Source organism: Panthera pardus, unplaced genomic scaffold (assembly GCF_024362965.1).
Source record: "Panthera pardus isolate Hobbes unplaced genomic scaffold, ASM2436296v1 HiC_scaffold_27, whole genome shotgun sequence".
NCBI lineage: Eukaryota > Metazoa > Chordata > Mammalia > Carnivora > Felidae > Panthera > Panthera pardus.
In genome coordinates, this window is record NW_026526843.1 from 98138200 (window position 1) to 98154195 (window position 15996).

The window sequence follows — 15996 nt, forward strand, 5'->3', positions numbered from 1 at the left end:
GCGGCTGCTGATCAGGCGCCTTTCGAACCATGCTTCAAGGCATTCTAGAAGTACTACAGGGTGCCTCGGAGGCCAAAAGGGGCGTTGGGAGGAGGGGGTCAAATGAGCTCTTTCCTTTTCAAGGCTCCTGACCACCCCCACTTCAACACTTTGATCGTTTCTCTCTCTCATACATTCTACTTCTGAGCATGGTACCCTTTCAGAAAAGGTTTTAACACTTAAATTTGAAGGAAATGAAAAATCCCAAGTCTGGGAATGACTCATCGCTTTGAAAATGTACAGAACTAAAGACTTTGGATTGAGCGTAGTTCCAGAAATTCTCTGGTCCTTCCGAGCCTCCCAAGTGTGCTACACGAGCAGGAAGCAAATGCCTCCTTTCCGCCCATGAAGGTAAAACGTGATGCCATACGCCAGGAGGCCCGTTGCCTCGTGTGTTTCTAGCTACACACACGGACAGAGCAGAAATGGCAGCATCAGGCGTTTCTCTGCGGAGTCACATCTGATTCATTCAAAAAACCTAACCTTCCCCAAATAGATATTAATTACCTTCTGTTATAGAATTTTTTAGAACATAATTCTTAATTGTGTCTCCAACTCTCAGGTGATTGGACCGTTTTGGAACTCAAAGAGTATCCTATGGAATTCCCCTTAAAGGGCTTTGCTCTGACGCTTGTCACACCGCTGGTTTGCCTGTTTTATACACCATGCCGATTCTTGCATGGTGGTAGTATTTCATTATAATCAGCCTTCATTTTTAATAAGAGCATGTATATATCAAATTGTAGATTTCGGTCTTTGTATGAATTGAAAGCTATTAATCTTCCCGGGGTTAGGTTATGTTAACCAGATCGTAATGTTCTTTTTATTATGTTCCTTAAATCCCCTTTATCTCATACTGCACCAATACCTTTCTGCTATCTTGGAATAAATTAATTCCAGTTATGAGATGAAAAAATTTTCCTGTAAAAATACAGCCCGCAGTGTACATTTTTGTCCCTTTAGCAACCGGAACTGGTATGTTTTATTCTACCTAGAAATTTGAGTCAACTCCTTGAGTTTTAATCGCGGGATGGGAAAATGAAGATTGGTATTCTTTCAGTGTCCATTCACTTATTCATTCGTTCCGCGAACCTGTGTTAGGAATTCTATGTGCCAGACGCAGGGGAGTATTAGAGGTAGGAAAATAAAACCATGTCCCTGCCTGTGGGCATCCCCCAGTCTACGTGACGGATAGGGAACTATTCTACTCTTAGGTGAGATGCGACCCGCATTGGCTCTGACAATGACACCAGCAACTAACCGGTAGGGAGACTTCCTGGCTATCGGTGCGGCAAGTCCTCAAGGACGGGGACCGGCTCTTGTAAAGACAATACCAAAGGCAAGTTGTAAACTTGGCTCTAATAACTTAGAGATGAGTAAAGGATGGGATCCAGTAGAGCGAGAGGTAAGTGTGGGGCAGCACCTTGGTTTGCGAAGGGGAGGCAAGGTGGGTTTATCCAGAGAGAAGCAATGCCTCGATGACAAGTGGGGTTCAGTTCCTTAGAGAAAATTGGTGAAGTGTAGTCCGGCACCCAGGGTTCAAAGCCAAGTTCTAACTGCAGCTAAAGCAAGGCCCTGGAGTATACACCACCACCAGAGCAATCCAGCCTAAATGACTGACGACCTCAGGCAGTTGCTAATGGGAAGGGCAGCAGCCCAGGAAAGCTCAGCGTATGCCCCCTGGATACAGGCATGTATCCATGGTCCAGGCATGTACCGCATGGTCCGTGCAGAGGGCACTTCATATGCTGTGTGGCACGGCACCAGTAAGTGCTCAATAAATGTTTCCGCTGCTCTTTTCGTCGTCACCAGCCTCGGGAGGATAATCTAATACAAGAGTTAATCTGCTGGTGGGCCTCGGGCTTCTGATATTTGACTGGTTGGCTCTTGTTGACCCAAGATTAGACACAGCCGTCACTTGAGAAGCAGCAGCTGTAAAGAATCCGGAACAGGCAAAGAATAATAACTTGCTGTATCTTGACTGTCACTTTCTAGCGGGACGACCTCTCTGTACTTCAGTTTCCTTGCACGTCTCGGCGGAGACCGTCATACCCACCTCATTGGGTTGGCATGGGAATAAAGGGAATTAAAACCCTGGATTCATTTAGGAATTGTCACACGCTGCGTGACACCGACCCACAGTGAGCGCTCAAGTAAATCTCAGACCCTGGCTGCTCGTGGGCACCTGGGTCCCTATACCGTCTTTAAGAACTTCACTGGTTGAGAGCTGGGAAAAGGTAATCTCGCGGCCCACAGGTCTTCAGCCACTTGGCTGGTGAAGTCCAGAGCAGAGCAGCCCAGGGCTAACCAAGCCTTGTCAGAAATTGTAAATGCCCATTTTCACAACTTTCATGGTATTTGTCGTTTTCCCCTAGAATCCTTTTTTTTTTTTTTTTTTTTTTTTTTAAAGCAACAGAAAGAATACTGCAGACAGCACACGGTGCTTTTTTTTTCCCACCGCGTATTTTCAAACGTTGTGATGAGGAAAAAGCATCACTCCTATGAGGAGACAGCCTAAAGAAAATGATTTGAGAAATCTAGTAGAAAGAAATAAGGTTCTTAACCTAAAACGAGTGTCAGAAGGTCGTGGAAGGCGAAGAAATTGCAGTGATCATGACGAAGTTTGCAGCTTCCATCAGTCACCAGAATGACAGCAGCAACGTTCAGCCTACACCTCTTCGATGCCGGCCCTGAGTCAGCTTCCGCTCGAGTGCGTGGCTGGTTCGGATTGGTGTGGGCGTCGGAGGGAATGGGCTATGGGCTGAAGGTTCTGAGCCTGATGCTGAGTATGGTTGGGGAGAGCAGAGTCTAACCATGGCCTGCGACTGTGGTCTTGGAGTTGATTCCATGGAACCTCCATATTTTGCCACATCCCTTCTAGACTTACCGCTTTCTCCATTCTACGGAGCAAGAGTCCTTAGAGCCTTGAGGAGACGTAGCCCTTTTCCATTCTGAGAGTACCTAAGCCCCATCTAGATTTCTAGAGATAAAAAAAGAAAAAATGGCCGGCTCTGACCTTCCTCCTGGAAGCCCTTCCTTGTTCACCGGGAAGGATGCAATGCTGTCGCCTGGGAATCAGAATTCAATTTTCATAGTTTGGGGCATGTCAGAGCCGTTCCTGGTAACCCTCTGTCCTCTGGGAACGCCAAACCTGCTTGTCTGGAATTTTTGGAATCTACTTGTCTCTTACCACTTTAACCAGCTGACATCTCCGTTTTAGTCTTCTCGTGTAGACTTTAGACCATCACCCAGACTTCTCAGTTTCTTCTCAAACTTGGCCTACTTCCTGCCGAGTTGAGGAATATGCCTAATGTCTTTAGCCTAACCAAATTCCTAGTCCTGTCCCCGCCTTACAGCTCCTCATTACTGAGGTCTAAAATGTACTTGGATAAAGTCGCAAAGAAAATTCTCGTCGGTGCGCCGTTTATATTGGCACTCAAGACAACGTTTGCGACTGTGCTACTCAAAGAATTTGGTGACAGCGTTCTTTATCACTCCCACATCTCATCAGGCGTCGTGTCTTTCTACTCCCGTAAAAATGCTTTTAGCTCTTTAAATACGTTTCACCTCCAGATTAGCTAGGATCGGCTAACTGCTACATCACGCCTTGCTCCAAACGTCCGATGTAAAACGGCTCTAAAACGGTAGCAGTGTATTTCTTTCTTATGGAGAGTTCGAGGTGGTTTTGTGTCGGCCCGGCCCGGGGTGAGGGGCGAGGGAGAGGAGGGGAGAGGCAACCCACACGGCCGGACAAGGCTCCTCTCCACCTTCAGCGTCTGGTTTCCAAGATTGCCTTCTGAACGCACCCTGGAGCCGAAACAGGAAAGGCAGGAAGGCCGTCGCAAGAGGTGGCCCACGTCCCTTGCACGCACCTCCCCCTGGCTAGAGGCCAGTCCTGCGGCCACAGGTAATAGCAGAGAGGCGGGAAATGAAGTCGAGTTAGGTACCTCCAAAGAAGCCTAGGGAAGTTTCAAGAGCAGTTAGCAGTCACCCCCCCCCCCCATTATTCGTGCCCTGCCCTCTAGTCACAGGGACCCCGAATCACTTCTCAACTAGGCTGTTGTGCTGGCCTCTTGTCTCTTACCTAGAGCCTTAGCCCCCTCTCACCTCTCCGCCACACTTCTGCCCGGGATACTTTTTAAGATGTGACTACTCCTCCACAGCTTTAAAGACAAAAGGGCAGCCTGCTCAGGTAAATGCGTGATGGCCAATCCCCCTGTGGCACCAGCTCCCACGACCCCCTCCCACGAGGCCTTTACTCCAACCATGGCGGAATGATTTCGTTTTCTAACTCGTGACGGTAACAGCCAACACTGGTGCGTCCTCAGTCGCAGCTCTGACGAGTGTGTCATTAATTCGTTCATTTCTCACGATAACCTTGTCAAGTAGGCGATGGTATTATTCCCGTTTCCTGGAGGAAGAAACACAGAGAAGTTAAGTAGCTTGCCTGGGTGCCACAGTCTGTAAGTGGTACAGCTTGACTTTGACCCAGAGAGCGGGGATTTTGGAGTTTTCCTGCATCTCTTCCTGCTACGGCGGAGTTTATCACCATTCTGTAAAATCCTCACGAGGATATGCAGCTTTGTACTCGTGATGTCTGGCCAACGTCGGAAACGGTGTCGTCCAATAAAAATATTAGGCAAACTGCATATGTTATCTTCAATTTTCTACTAGCCACTTACCTTAAAAGTCTAAAAAAAAAAAAGTATTAACGAACTCTTTTGTGCTCTTTTTGCCTTCTGAGTCTTTGGAATCTGGTATGTCTTTACAATGCAAGGTCATCTCAATTCAGACACCATTATTTTCATTGATCTGTATTTAGAGTTGATACAATTTATCGTTGAAAAAAGCAGATGCATGGACCTACGTTGCTCCCAACATACCTCAGAAGTATCAGTTTTAAATTGTGTGTTTCAATTAGATTTTAAGAAATTCAACCTCTCAGTCTCACTAGCACTGTTTCGAGGGCTCGATAGCTACCTTTAGCGAGTAGCTAAAGTATTGTACAGAGTACGATATTGTACAGAGCAACATTGTACAATATCGTACGATATTGTGGTATTTTACAGAGCGGCACAGCTCGAGAACATATTGGTTCCAAACCAATGCTTACTATTAATATATTAATCCATGACATGGATTAATGACAACATAGGAAACCGTTACATTGTAATTGACAGATACCCACCCATACCACACCCCCGCCCCCCAGAGAACCAAGTTTTGTATTGCTAAATGACAGGTGTCGTATTTCTTTCTGGACAAAAGCAATTTTATACGTTAAAATGATTTTGCAACTGTCCAGACTCGCCATTTTTGTAGTGTTCTAATTTGTACCAACAGCTCCTTTCTCTTGCTCCTCAACATGTAAACATTGTAGAAATTATACTTTGTAGGTGGTGTGATATTGCCCAAGAAGGGCTTCTAAATTTTACGGACTTAGAAGAACTACTCAGTTATTTTTTTTTTTTTTTCCTACTTCTCGGAATGGAAAATCGTCAGAGCAGTTTTCATCTGGAAGTTGCTGCATTTGGGTTATTTCACAATTCCCCAACCCTGAATCAAGAATCGGTTGGTAGATGGGCAGCAGTGTCTCTTGGCTAATCAAGAGCATCTCCTTTTGCTATGCTCAGTGTTCGAGAAATGGGGAAAGTCAGCTGGGTCTAGAGATTAGGTAAGAGAGTCAGAGGCATACCTTTTGATAAGTCTTAAATCATTTCCTGTTTATAAAAGCACATGTTAAGACACCCATAAAATCTCTAAATGGATGGTGGTTTACTTTTCCTTCGAAATCTCAGTGGGAAGAGGTACTTCTGACTCTCCAAGGGAATAAGAATAATGAACTCTGATTACCAGGTATGTTTAAACTGATTTGCAAAGCAAGTGGAAAGCATCTTAGCGCGTAGTGATAAGCATCTTTTAGACATCAGAGGACAGGTTGACTTCAGGGTCTGTATTTTTTACAGTAGCGAACATTGGGATGTAAGTGGCCATTATACAGTTTGGATTTGTCTTCTCTATTTGTATTCACTTATTTCAAAATGGCAATCGGTGAATATTAAACTTGTAAGTTGCCCCTAGCAATCTAGTGTTTATTGTGTTCTTTGTTTTTTGTGGTTTTTTCAGAAATTGTTTCTTTTCTTTTCTGTTTTTATTTGTTCTAGTGTTTACTTTGGGTATTCAATTTGGGATACCGAACGGCTATAGAACATTATTGCAAACTGATCTCTATAGCCTGACTCTGAGTAGCAATTGCCAGAAAACTGAGGATTATCAGGTTACCACCCCCCCAAACACACACCAGTGCCATTAGGTTTCTTATACGTCCTCCTTTGAAATGCTTACGTCATTGTTCAATACCTGACTCCTCCGCTTAAATAGAATACGGAGCAAGATAGGGACCGCATCTGTCCCGTTTACCATGGTATCCCCGGCGCCTAGCGCCATGACTAGGACATTGACAGATGTTTAATCAGTTTCCTTGTTTACCTGCTCACACAAAAGTCTTCACGGGTATTCTGCCACCATTTGTGTAGACTAAGGCAAATATGGCTTATAATGATATTACAGACGGTACCTCTGCTGTCCTCCTCGCCAATCCTCCTCCTCCTGCAATGCTTAACCTGATTGACAATGGCCCCTGCTACTTATAACATTGGCCTTTTAGGGGATGCACTTGTCAGTACATTTTATGTGATAGTTTTATGATGTTGAAGACTGTTTCCCGTGATCATGCTGTGTTCTCAGATGGCAAACTTAGATTTATTTACGCCCGCGACCCAAGGCAGGAAGTTAACCTTGAAAATAAGTTAAAATTTGAAAGGTAGTAAATCATAGGGCTGGGATTTATAATTTATCTCAGTAAGGAATCTAGAGACCAGGTGTGAAGGAAGGAACATGAGCTAAAAGTAAAGAAGAAAGAAAGAAAAGGGAAGGAAAGAAAGAAAACCTGGCTTATGCTCTAGCACTGATACTAAGTTTTAGCAAGTTGCCTTACTTTTCTAGACCTTAATTTTCTCATCTGGAAAATGAGAGGATTAGCCAGATCAGGGAAGACAAATAAGTGAATGTCTTCCACTTCTCCCTCATCTGTCCACGGGAGACATCACTAATCACTCCATGCTCTATTAGAATACTTTTCAAGACAATGATTCATGCAGCTACTACCCATTAATGTAGTTCACACACAGACAAAACCTCTTTGTCATCCCTAGGCTATGTGACCTTTAAGACGCTCTCTAGCTTTAAAATTCTAATAGCTCTATTAAATAGATTGAAATTTAAGAGTTCAATGATAATCATTCCTCAGCATCAAGAGGCAGTCGGGGCGGGGGGTGGGAAATAAAGAGAACTAATAACGTTTCTGTTTTACTTCTACACAAGGGTCTCCATGAAGTGTTGTTCAGGTTGTAAAGCATACAAGTCACTGTGTGCATTTTACTTCTTCAGTGTGTTCAGTGCGTAACCTGCACAGCTGTTCATGGCCCTCTGCTTCCGCAAATTCATGTCTAGATAGCTGTACCTCAGTTCTCTGACTCCTAATGTATTTAACTTTATACATTATTTCTAAAAGATTTATAACCTCTGAAAACTATCCCCACGGGAAAATTTTGATATTCCATGCTCCTTATTATAATAGGATTTTATAAAATTATTTTCTGGGTTTCAACAGAAACCTATGCACGGAGAACTCCCAGGACATTAGCCCTTGCATACGAGGCAATGACAACAAAAATTTTGAACTGCCAGTGATGAGGAGGGAGCATGGTGGGATAGTCATGTGATGCAAGCACACCTTTCCTTATACGTTTATTTCATGAATATTTGTTGATGTTCCAGGCGCTCTGCCAGACACGAAATACACCGCTAAATAAGCACTTTTTATCATTGCGTTTGATCTCTGTCTTCTTTGGTCTGTAGTCTAACGGGGGAGGAAGGAAATTCAACAAGCGTTGCTATATGGCAAGAGCAGGGCTGTGAGAGGGCCATAGAGATAGCCCGACTCAGGGTTGCCGGGATGGGGATGGCTTCTCCGAGGAGTCTCACCTTGGCTGAGACCAGAGGAGAAGCAGGAGTTAGCTTAGTCAAGCCGGGAGGTTGGAAGAGGAGTGTTCCTGGCAGAGGGAATAGTATGTGTAAAATCGTGGGAATGAAAAATTTCCCAGCGGCTCAAGGAACCAGAGGAGAGTCAGTCAACTGAAGATGAGGAGGCAGCCTCAGAACACAACCGAAATTATCCAAGTGAACGATGACGATGATGTGGAGGGCATTGTGGTGATGGAGGTGAAGGACAATAGGAAGTATAGTTTTCGTAGCAATTTAGAAGTGAGAGTCAATGTTATTTTGGTTGTTAGGTTATGATAGGTGACTTGAGCCAGATGTCCTACTTGGACAGTTGGGTGGATGGTGGTACCATTTATTCAAACCCTTCACGTGAGAGAGGGTGTGTTTAAAGCAAGCAGAGGATGATGGAGCAGGAGGGGTGATGCCGAGTTCAGTCTTGCACATGTTGAGTTTGAGTGACCCACGGAATGTACAAGTGGACATTTCCAAGTAACTGGGGATACACGGTGTGCCGATAGAAAAAGTTCAGAGGCTGAGATACTTCACTGGGTTTTGTCAGTACGTAAGTAATTAAAATCTTTCAAGGGTTTGAAACGGTTAAGGGGAAAGTTTGTAGACAGAAAAGAGAAGGTCCAAGAGTGAGCCCAGGAAAACACCAAGATTTCGGGCATAAGCAGAGAAAAATAAACCTGAGGTGGAGACAGGGAAGTTAGCAGTTCAGTAGGGGGGAGACAAACCGGGCACGTGTGATGTCGCAAAATCCAAAGGAAGAGAGGCTTCGAAGAAACATAGCATTCAGACTTGTCAAGTGCTGTGAAAGAGACAGACAAGAGAAGACCAACAATATTCCATTAATTCAGCCACAAAGAGGGTACGGATAACCTTGGTATAAGTAATTTCCATGTTGAATTTGGAGAACGCGGGAATGACTCAGTGACAAATGGAGAACCCAGGCTGCAGTGGGTGGAGACACGATTGGGAATTGAGAAAATCAAGGGGCGAACGTACAACAATTCTGTCAAGACTCATGACTGTGTTGGGGAAAGAGAAAGACCGTAGCAACCCAAGATGGATGGAGCAGCAAGGAGGAAAGGATGGTCTTAAGAAGACAGAGCTTTGAGCATGTTTAAAGGCTAGGGGGAAGGAGATGGTACTGACCGAGGATTTGAGGAAGCAGAAGAAAAGAGGGAGGATCAGTAGCCTTGGGAGGAATGAAGGCATATCTTCCAGCAAGGGCCGCGGAGGAGGGAAGGATAGGTGCAGTTGCCGGTGGTCCTGTAAATGTAGCCAAAGGGTAAGGTAGGGTCCTCCGATCGGATTTATTTTTCTCACTTAAGTGCGGCGTTGGGGATGGTGTTAGAATCTGAGATTCAAGCAGCGTGGCAATTTGCAATAGCTGCTCTGGGATATTAGAGTCAGTGTGGACTACGGAATCAGTGAGCAACAGAATTCTTTCTGTTTGTGGTTTCAAGTGCATTCCATTGCTACTAAACTTACGAAAATGGTTTCAGAATCTTCTTTGCGCTTCTGACTGCCACCTCTTTTCCTTTCTCCGTCACCTCCCCAATTTAAACCTTCCCTGTTGTTTTTTTTTTTAATTTAAACCCAAGTTAGTTAACATGTACTGTCGTAATGGTTTCAGGAGTAGAATTTAGTGATTCATCACTTACGTAAACCTTCCCTATTTTTTAACTTAAATCGTACACCGACTGCCGTGAAATCTGCTGGTAGAAGACACTGCAAAATAAGTTTCGATTTTTGGTTTGTTGTCTTGTTCGTGGCTATTTAGCCCGAGCCACAAAGCCATCGTGCGTAAAATGAGGAGGTTATTATAGAGAAGGATAGTTTTCAGTTATGTCATGTATTGAAGACCTTATGGCTTGTCCAAACAGATAGTAAAGACCAAGAAAAGTCCACCTTGAGATTTTAACTCCCAGGAAAGGTTTGCTACCTAATCAAGAGAACCCAGTAATTACTCCACCTCCTCTTCAATGGTTCCATTTTCTGTGCAAACTGGCAAATGATAATCCAACCGTCACACCAGGGGAAGGGAGGGGAAACCACTGGGATTTGGAAAATTGGAGGAAAAAGAAGAGGTTAGAACAGCCATGCAGTGAACTGGACTCCCATCAGGAGAGATCACTGCTCCATACCAAGGTTACCAACTCCTTGACTCTCAGTATTAACCCAGTTTGGCTCTTCTGCAGTTACTTGACTTCTTTCCTAACTGATCAATCCATTAATTAACCCGGGTGTCTGTTTGAGAACTCTGTCGAAAACAAAAGCAGCTACATGCCAACTAGCAGCCTGGAAGCTGGAAATAGGGGAATAAGCAAGGCAGATGTGATTCCTACCCTCAGGAGCACCCACACGAGGAGGATGTTTCATCCCAGGATCTTCCCTCTGCTTTTCTTCAAAAGGAAAAAGCCGATGTGTAGAATTTGCCATGTATCTTGATTAGGGATTTTGGACTTAAACTAGATCTTAACCCATGACCTATGAATCAAAATTTTAAATTTTATTGTTCGTGTTCTTGGTTGTTGTTTTTTCTTTTTCTTTTTCTTTTTTTTTTTTTTAATGTCTCTGTTCTCCTTAGATGTGAATAGAAATGTTTTGGGAGAAAACTTCGATTGCCATGGGAGCCCCACAAAGCCATTTTTGTACTTGTAAACTTGTTATTAAGTGTCAGGTATGAAATACATTAAGGAACAAATTACTTCTCCATCCGGGAGAATTTAATAAATTTCGGGAAAGCGAATGCCTTCCGGTTTGCCTTGCCGACAAATGCAGAAATTTTGATCTGCATTTGCCAAGAGGAACATGGCAGATGATACCCCGTAGATGTTGTAGCAATGCTCGCTTACGTTCCTTTAAAAAAAAAAAAAAATGTTTCTTTCAGGAAGCTACTCTAGGATCTTTCTCTTGACAGTGTCATTCCCTGAATGTAAGAAACAGGTGCGGTGATCGATTCCCCGCCCTCGGTGACCACCCAGTCGGGGGGGGGGGGGGGGGGACGGCATGTCACAGACCTTTTGTTCCTTGGAGAGAATGAGTATGAAGAAGGGCAGCTTCAGCTGATACTGAGAAAACATGAGGACTCAGGACTCTTTTCCCCACTTTACTGATGGGTACAGGTTCATTCACCCTGATTTGCTCAGGACGGTCCCACTTTCTGCCTGTTGTTCCCAGGTTATGCTTAATAGCGCCCCCATACACTCTCAGAAGTGTTCATGTTCGGACAGCAAACTCTAGAGTCGCCCTAATTACACGGACCCGAGAGTAGAAGACCACGACCATGGGGACGGTCACTGCTTCCCGTGTCTGTATGTCGTGATATTAGAACTTGGTACCTTAAGGAAATGAAATGGTGCGTGAGGCATCTGCGGAGTAGGGGAATGAAGCTAGGCGATTTTAAAATTGAGCTTAATTTATTGAGTGCCTACTACGTGATCAGCTCTGGGCCAGGTGCTAAAGCAGAAGGGTAAGCTGTGTTCTCCCGAGTGCACCTGGCACACGCGAGCCGGGCCCGAGAGCGCGCCGGCTTTCCCTAGTATCCCTTCACTCCTCCCCGTGACTTTACATATGAATCAGGTTTGTGATATGCCGCTCGTGGGCTTTTATTTATTTATTTTTTGGAGCTTTAATGGCAATGTATCATGTTTTAATTAATAGCACGTCATGTTATGAAAATGTTGAATCAGATCTTTTCCCTAGGCATCAAATGTGTTCTCGGTGAAAATGTGACATCCAGATATGGGGAACAAAAGAGATAAGGAAAGTAGTGATGCGATTTTTGTGAAGGATGATGACATAGTGTTTGCGTATTTTAATGTGTTGCCACCATCTAAAGTATTGTAGGAAGTATGTCCTTTAGAGATAAAACAGGACCTCGACCCAGTGCCTTCGTCGCGTTCTACCCTCTTTTCACGGGTAATTTCATGGCTGTGGCAAAGAGGCAGGTTGAGAAGACCAGAGTTTTATTATTTGTAGACCTTTAAGTGACTAAAGGAAGTTACTACCAGCACTAGAAACAAATAGAGAAGCTAACTCTGAAGGTCAAGGTAGCAGACGAACTTCAGCACAATGATTTAGTACAGAGGATTAGCTGCATTCCAGATCTCGGGAGAGGCTGAAGGAGCAGATTTTTGACTTGGCTTCCAGGGTAGCATTCTAAAGCCAGGCAGAACTGATCCACTGGGGAACTACCTACCATCTCCGAGGTACCACTGAAGCAGCGAATCCAAGGACATACTCTCTAAGTGTGAACTAGGATTCAGGGAGTTGAAATCTAGAGGCTACCACTCTGGTAGCTGCCGTTAGCAACCACTTTTCTTCAGTCACGAGGCTGGAGAATAGACTTGGGAACTATGACGCGGGCAACCCCATGCTTCTGTGACTAAGCTCGCCAACAGAAAGAGCCAAAAGGGGCAGGGAGATGGCCTGTACCTTACTTCCGCCTTGCACATCCTTCCCAGGCACGTGTACTTGATGTAGGGTTGCCAGATCTAGCAAACAAAAATAACACAGGCAACATACTTACACGGAAGAAATATCCATCATTTATCTGAAACTCACACGGAACTGGGCACCCTGTATTTTATCTGACAACCCTAACTTCCTGAAAGCTAATTCATCTCCGTAACCCTAGCTGCACAGAAGCGTGGCAAACACAGTTTTTAATTTCCAGCCGGTCCAACTAGAAGGAGGGTGGTGTGGAGGTTTGCGTGAGCCAATCCAGAGCATTAACCAGTGTAGATTAACCGGCAAGAAAGGCTGGACCTTTCTGCCCCCAGAGACTTTTGCTACCATCTGATGATTTCGCTTTGCGTTCTCATAGTCTCTGAAATCCTACCGTTCCGTGATTCATTTGGGTTAACTCAGCTTCCTCTTTTTCAAATGTCCAAATCTCCCAGGATGTGAGAGTGGTCAGACTATGCTCAAAAAGTAGGGTTTTTCAACACGTGGGAGGGAAGGAAGGATTATTGGGACAAGAGGAAATGTGGGGGGTAGAAAAGACCGGGCACCAGGAGATAGAATGAGCCGGGCAGGTGCCCATTCACATCTCTTTGGCTCACTGTTTCACACTGGGCAGACTCAGGACTCAAGGAGAAATATTTTCTTCTCATGCTTCCTCTCCCTTTTTGTACCCCCCCCCCCAAGATGCATGCTTCCCAAATCACATAGCACAAAGTAATGCTCTCAGAATGACACAGATCGTCAATATTAGAGATCAAATAGCTGTATATTTTCTCGCGGAAAATATATATGACTAAACGTAGTTTTGAGTTTTGGGTTCTGAACCACTGATTTGCAAATGACTTTTGGTTCCCGAGCTCTTTGTAAGTTGAGGACTGCTTTTACTTATTTCAAAAGGAAGAATGCTGTATTTGCACCATGCTAATTAACTATTTAGTGAGAAGAAATGTCAGCCAGGAGCATGAAAAGAAATACTGCCTCTCAGAGAAGTCAAGGCTGATGGAAAACAATCGTGCAAGCACAATGCCTACCGCTCTTCAGAAACCCGGAAACTCTTCTTTGTTCCCCCTTTTCCCTAGGATTTTCTCTTCTGCATTTCAAAAGTGAGGGTTGATGGGGGGGGGGGTGGGTGATGGCATTGAGGAGGGCACCTGTTGGGATGAGCACTGGGTGTGGTATGGAAACCAGTTTGACAATAAATTTCATATTAAAAAAAAAGAAAAGAAAAACAAAGGCAGTAACCTACACACACACACAAATAAAATAAAATAAAATTCTTTGTTAAAAAAAAAAAAAACAACAGTTGGGTAGTTCACGTTTCAAGGCTCCTGGTCGTAACAGAAAGTCAGTACTAATTGGAAGCAGGGGGATGTTGGGAGACGTCACAGAGGTAGCTGCTCTCCAAGTTCTCCTGTAGGACTTTCCATGGCAAGGAAATCAGGCAGTGAAAGTTTGGGTGAGTGAGTGCAAGCCACCAGTCCTCCAGAGAAGGGTACTGTCTCTTCAGTCCTTTAATCTCTGGCGCTGAGTGGGAAGGAGGGGAATTCCTTGGCAGAAGACCTCATCCAAGAGTTGATGAGGGTTTTTTAGCTAAAAGAGGTTCTTGTTACAGTGAAATCCAACGTTCCACGAATTGTTTGCAATTACAAATTGAAAGTAACGTCGCATCTTTGGTAAGGGAGGTGAGTTTTGTAGATAAGCCTGTGAGCTTTTTGGGGAATAAAGGAGACATAAATTGTTGTCATTTCAGAGATGCAGTAGGTTCATTTTCTCTGCAAAGTGCATCTTTTTTTTAACCGAGTGTCTTACTTGTGCCCATGAAAAGATTACTGCACTTAAAAGCATGGTGACTGTTTGAGAATTTGTCATTATCAGCAAATTAAAGACCCTCAATTTATGTTTACTAACTATAACTTACTTTCATACATCTCATGGTATTTTAAAACCCACAAGTTGTTTTGTAACTCCCAATATCACAAGGATAAATTTGATCCCATGGGCAAAGAGTTGTGCCCAATGAATTATTTCATTTAGTCACAGACAGAAACAGGAAGAAAAAAAAATAGTGGAATTCTCAATGCTCTATGGAAGTCGGACGTCATATGGCTTTGTATCCAATGGTGTTAAAAAGGCCCCAGTCCCCTTCTAAATGCTTCAGAATCTATTATTTAATTATGATCTTAGATCTAAAATCTGGTCTCTTGAAGGTTTTGATCTCCCCTGCGCGTTAAAAACTGTGGTTTCCAAATCATATAACGTGATGAGCTATCAACGTGTAAACCGGTACCCTGGGAAACAGTCATTTCGTATCACTTGGTAAATACGATGATCGCAGACACTTCTGAGTGAGCTTCTGGTAGGCGAGAGATGGGGGAAATTGCAGTGCTTAAGGTCCCATTGATTTTTACGGTGAAGGATCGTCTAAGTTACTTTGGAGGTTTCAAAACTGGGCCTGCCCCAGGAATCTTTTCTGGCTTTCTCAGTCACCAGGCAGTTTTGGGGGAAGCAAGCATTGATCCATTCGGGGAACCATAACCCGTAGTGTCTACTTTTCTAGCAATTGTGCTAAAAACCATGAGAACAGGCCCTAGGATTTAGGAAGATCCACTTCTCCAGGCAAGCAAATCCTTTCAGCTTTCACCTGTCAGTTTGTCAGGGTTCGTCTCCGCGTTCAAGGAGTTTCTTGCAACCTCTGAAGTCTAAGACACAGCATGAAGACAGGAGGGTACAGAACTCTAACTCATGTTCGTGGGCTTATCTCTCCGGTAGAGCGGCTGTTTTATCTTCTTTCATTTTTTTCCTAATCAAGCCATTAGCATGAAACAAGGACGAGTCGTCTTACCAGAGCAAAATTGGGGTCATGCCATAGGCTGGCTGAACGAGTGCACAACAATGCCTTTACCGCATCAAATCTGCCCTTTAATTACATTCTAAATCTCATTTGAAGGGATTTTATCATTATGGAAATTGCTCTCTAAATGGACCCACGATGAAACCCAATAAAAGTTTGCCGAGAAGAAGACAGAGGAGATGAATCCGCAGCTAAAACGTTATCATCAGACAGACTTTTCCTGGCTTTAGGCAAAACAGCCCATGCAATAACAGAAAGTCACGGCCTCAGAGGTGTATTTTCCCGATTATTGCAGGGCACTTTGGCCTATCGCACAATCTCCTCTGGAGGAAGAGTTCTGCTTTCCAGCTCGCCGAGGCTTTTTCTCCCCGGCCTCGGAGGCATCGCTTGCATTTAGAGTGGCCAAAATGAATAATACACTATTTGCCTCGGGTTCCGGACCCCGTGCGGGCAGGTGGAGCAGGCCTAAGGTTCTTGAAATGAAAGATGGCTTTCTTTTCATGAAATAAAGAACACCTCTGCTTTCTTCTCAAGGTCATTTAAAAATACCTAGACCGCGGCGTGAT

At 44.2% G+C, this 15996-nt stretch overlaps 1 protein-coding gene across 18 annotated transcripts in view; it reads left to right on the plus strand.

The window, feature by feature from the left end:
* Positions 1–15996, plus strand: part of DMD (dystrophin) — a 2111713-nt gene that overhangs the window by 1715384 nt on the left and 380333 nt on the right. The gene's annotated exons all lie outside the window — the stretch shown is intronic.